The sequence below is a fragment of the Cebus imitator genome, unplaced genomic scaffold (assembly GCF_001604975.1).
Source record: "Cebus imitator isolate Cc_AM_T3 unplaced genomic scaffold, Cebus_imitator-1.0 Scaffold228, whole genome shotgun sequence".
NCBI classification, from domain to species: Eukaryota; Metazoa; Chordata; class Mammalia; order Primates; family Cebidae; genus Cebus; species Cebus imitator.
The window spans coordinates 1,680,271-1,685,569 of NW_016107543.1; positions in this window are offsets into that span (position 1 = coordinate 1,680,271).

The window sequence follows — 5,299 nt, forward strand, 5'->3', positions numbered from 1 at the left end:
TTTTAAAGATGAGGTTTCACCATGTTGGTCAGGCTGGTCTTAAACTCCCGACCTCAGGTGATCCGCCCGCCTTGGCCTCCAAAGTGCTTGGATTACAGGCGTGAGCCGCCATGCCCAGCCAATCTTTTTTCTTTACAATTTTTAGTTTATTTGAATTAGGAGCCAAAGAAAGATTTCAAATGGCTACTATGTCTCTCTTTTAATCTGTAAATTCCCCCTTTATCTCTCTCTCCCTTTTTTTCCCCTCTCCTTGCAATTTTGTCATTGGAGATACTATGATTGTCTTCTGGACTTCCCATATTCTGGAATTTACTGACTGCTTTCCCACGGTGAGGTTTAATCAAATATTTATTGAACAATATTTATTAAGAACCTACTATGTATAGGATTGTCAAATTTAGCACAGGGCTGGGTGCAGTGGCTCACACCTGTAATCCCAAGCACTTTGGGAGGCCAAGGCCAGTGGATCATTTGAGGCCAGGAGTTCGAGACCAGCCTGACCAATATGGTGAAACACTGTCTCTACTAAAAATACAAAAATTAGCCAGGCATGGTGGTGCATGCCCTTAGTCCCAGCTACTCAGGAGCCTGAGGCAGGAAAGTCACTTTGAACCTGGGAGGTGGGGGTTGTGGTAAGCCGGGATCACACCACTGCACTCCAGCCTGGGTGACAGAGTGACAGCCTCTGTCTAAAAAAAAGAAAGAAAGAAAGAAAGAAGAAGAAAAGAGAGAAAAAAAACAAAGGAGGCAGGAGAGAAGAGAGAAGAATTCCACCTGCCACTGGCAGAGGAATGTAAGCAAGGAACCAAGGCAAGCAAGTGCCTGTCCCACGTGCTGCCAACTTCCAGCTGCCAGCGTACTGACCCCCTGTTAAGTAGCGGGCTGCCTTGGCCTTGGCCTTTCTCATCCACCTTCCGAGAGTCATCTCATCTCCCTTGCACAGTCAACCACTCTCCCCACAGTGGGTCTCTCCCATTAAAAAGCTATGTCTTCCTTGACCCCAGAGGCTCCAGCCCTATCCCATTCTTCCCTTCACAGCCAAGCTCCCCCAAGAGCTGTCTACGCACGTGGTCTTGCTTTTCTCACTTCCCACTTGCTCCCCAACCCCCTTCCATCTGCTTCCACCCTCGCCCGCCACCACCACCACGGGAATAGCTCCTGCTGAGGTCTTGGTGGCCTCTATCTCATGAAAACTGGCAGGCACTTGTCAGCCTCCCTGACCTCTTTGGCAGCCCGCCTGGCTGGCCTCTTCCTCCTCTGAGATACTCCCAGTCCCCTGTCTCCTGAGCTCCCCTGCTGTCCTCCTGCCTCTGGGACGGCTCCCTCTGCCTCTTCAGGGCAGGCTCACTCTCCTCTTTCAGCCCAAAATGCCAGGGCTCCTCAAGGCTCTCTCCAGAACTCCTCTCTCTCTGGACACCTTTCCCTGCTCCCTTTGCAGTCAGCTTCGGTGCCCAGGGTTCAGCCTGCACCTCTTCCCTCAGGTCTGGCCCAGACCCCACACTCCGCACTCAGTCCACCTTGGACGTTACAAAAGCCCCTCAGGGCTGGAAGTGGTGGCACGTTTGTAATGCATGCACTTTCAGAGCCCGAGGCGGGCAGATGCTGAGGTCAGGAATTCGAGACCAGCCTGGCCAACACAGTGAAACCCCGTCTCTACTAAAAATACAAAAATTAGCTGGATGTGGTGACACGCACCTGTAGTCCTAGCCGAGACAGGAGAGTCGCTTGAACCCGGAGGTGGAGGTTGCAGTGAGCCAAGATCATGCCATTGTACTCCAGTCTGGGCGACAGAGCAAGACTCCATCTCAAAAAAAAAAAAAAAAAACCCTCAAACTCAGCCATCCTAAACCATCTGCACCCACTCCACTCCCCGCTTTCCTCCCTTCCCAGGAAACCTATCCTGATGTGAGGCTCCCCCATCCACTCACTTCCACAGCCAGAAACGCAGGCCTCATCCCGATACCTCTGGCCCTCCAAGTCAGTGCCTCAGTAAGCCTTGTCATTGCACCCAACAGTTGTCTTTCCAGAGTCACAAATCTGATTGCTACGCCCCTACTCAAAATCTTTTTTCTTTTTTTTTGATCTGTCACCCAGGCTGGAGTGCAGTGGCACAATCACAGTTCACTGCGGCTTCAACTTCCTTTCCTGGGTTCAAGCAATCCTGTCACCCCAGCCTCCCGAGTATCTGGGACTACAGGTATGTGCCACCACACCCAGCTAATTTTTAAAATTTTTTGTAGAGTCAGGGTCTGGCCATGTTGCCCAGTCTGGTCTTTGTTAAAACACACGCTCTGAATGAAGACACCCCCAGCCAAACCGGCTTTGTCTGAGCAACATGGCTGTTTATTCACCCGGGTGTGGGCGGGCTGAGGCCAAAAAGGGCATCAGCGAAGGGCAGCGGGATAGGAGTTGGTTCTATAGGTTTGGGGTGGGCAGTGGAAAGTTACAGTTTAGGGTGGTTTTTTGCAAGCTGGGAGGGGGTTGTACATTTGCAAGATAAGAGTGGGTCGTGGGGTATGGAGTCATGAGGCTGACCAAGGCCGGTTACAAAGTCCAATGGCCTTATCGGTGAGGGTGGGAATAAGGAACAACAGACAATGTCTCAAAGTTAAGTAGGTGCCTCAGGAGTTGATCATTTCTTCCTCTTTTCATGGTTTTCCGGTTACTTTAGATTTTCCAGGAACTCATCTGGAGTGTCTGTGCAGGTGTCAGAGGTTAACATGGTGTCCATGGCACCATCAATCAGCCTAAAAGACCTTACAGCCTTGGGCCAGGTAATGAGCACCTGTGGTCCCAGCTACTTGGAGGCCAAGGTGGGAGGATTGCTTGAGCCCAGGAGTTCAAGACCCATCCCTACAAAAAAATGAAAATCTGTTAATGGTTTCCTACTGTTTTCAGAAGAAAACTTGAACTTTTTTTTTTTTTTTTTAAAGAGAACGGGGTCTCGCTATATTGCCCAGGCAGGTCTCGAACTCCTGGGCTCAAGCTATCCTCCCGCCTCTGCCTCCCTAAGAGCTGGGATTACAGGTGTGAGCCACAGCGCCTGGCTGAACTTTTTTATTTTATTTTATTGAGATGTAGTCTCACTCTGCCACCCAGGCTGGAGTACAACATGATCTCGGCTCATTGCAATCTGTTTCCCAGGTTCAGGCAATTCTCCTGCCTCAGCCTCCTGAGTAGCTGGGATTACAGGTGTCCGCCACCACGCCCAGCTAATTTTTGTATATTTAGTAGAGGTGGGATTTCACCATGTTGGCCAGGCTGGTCTCAAACTCCTGACCTCAAGTGATCCACCCACCTCGGCCTCCCAAAGTGCTGGGATTACAGGCGTGAGCCACCATGCCCAGCCTAAAAGATGAAACTCTAGCTTGCCTCACAGGCAGGGTTACCTAAGTCTGGCAATCCCACACACAGGTCTTCGTGGGGAAGGGGACGGTTCCCTCTCCTCTTCCTTCAGCCACTCATGCCTTCTTTAGGCCTAAAGCAATAAGCACCTTCCTCTCCCTCCCTAAGCACTGGCTGTTCCTTCAGACTATACACTTTTCCCCCACATCCCTTCTGCTGGCCAACGCCTGCTCCTACTCAGAGCTCCACTGAGTCATCCCTTCCTCTAAGAAAACCTCTCTTCACCCTTCCAGATGATGCCCAGGTCAGTTTCCACTGTATCTCCACTTCAAAAGCTGTGTATATTTCCTTCAAAGATTTCCATCAGCCGGGTGCTGTGACTCGTGCCTGTAATCCCAGCACTTTGGGAGGCCAAGGTGGGTGGATCACCACAGGTCAGGAGTTTGAGACCAGCCTGGCCAACATGGTGAAACCCGTCTCTACTAAAAACACAAAAATTAGTAGGCGTGGTGGCACATACTTGTAATCCCAACTACTTGGGAGGCTGAGGCTGGAGAATCACTTGAACCCAGGAGGCAGAGTTTGCAGTGACCAGAGATCATGCCACTGTACTCCAGCCTGGGTGACAAGAGCAAAACTGTCTCCAAAAAAAAAAAAAAAAAAACAGTTTGTATGAGGTTTACCCCTAAATATTTCAGGAAGTTTTCTTACTACAATACTATGATCATAGGCTGGGTGTGGTGGCCACACTTGTAATCTGAGCACTTTAGAAGGCCAAGATGGGTGGATCACCTGAGGCCAGGAGTGTTGAAGAGCCTGGCCAACGTGGTGAAACCCCATCTCTACTAAAAATACAAAAACTAGCCAGGCGTAGTGGCACACCTGTAATCCCAGCTACTCCAGAGGCTGAGGCAGAAGAATCGCTTGAACCCGGGAGGTGGAGGCTGCAATGAGCCAAGATCGCACCACTGCACTCCAACTGGGCAACTAGTGAGACTCTTTAAAACAAAAAAGCATGTGTGTGTGTGTGTGTGTGTGTGTGTGTGTATACACACACACATATACTTTTATATATATATATATATATAAAATGATAACTCAGAAAAATTAAAGATTCCTCAATATCATCTAATATGTAGCCCATATTCAAATTTACCAACTTGTCCTCCAAAATGCTTTCTTGTATTTGATTTGTTCCAACCAAGATCTTTATTTATTTATTGAGACTGGGTCTTGCTTTGTCGCCCAGGCTTCTGGCACAATCACAGTTCACAGCAACCTCAACCTCCCGGCCTCAGCCTCCTGAGTAGCTGGGACCACAGGTGTGTGCCACCACACCCAGCTAACTTGTATGTATGTATGTATGTATGTATGTATGTATGTATTGGTAAAGATAGGATCTTGCTCTATTGTCCAGGCTGGTTTCAAACTCCTGGCCTCAAGCAGTCCTCCTCCCTGGGCCTCCAAAAGGGCTAGGATTACAGGCATGAGCCACTGTGCCCAGACTCAACCAAAATCTAAATACGGTCTGCACAGTGCATTTGGCTGCGTCTCTTAAGTCTCATTTAAATGTAGAATAACTTTTTCCCCCTTTGCCATTGACTTGGTGAACTGCTGAAGTATTTTAAGTAAATTACAGACATCATGTCCCACCTTCCAGATTTCTCTGATTGCTTCCTCCTGGTGTTGTTTAGCCTGTATTTTCTGTAAACTGGAAATTAGATCTCCAGGCTTGATTAGCTTCCGGTTGACTCTGCCGACGAAAACACTTTCTGGAGGCCGGGCCTGGTGGCTCATACCTGCAATCCCAGCACTTTAGGAGGCCGAGGCAGGTGGATTACCTGAGGTCAGAAAACCAGCCTGGCCAGCATGGTGAAACCCTGTCTCTATTAACAACACAAAAAATTAGCCGGTCGTGGTAGTGGGCGCCTGTAATCCTAGCTACTTGGGAGGC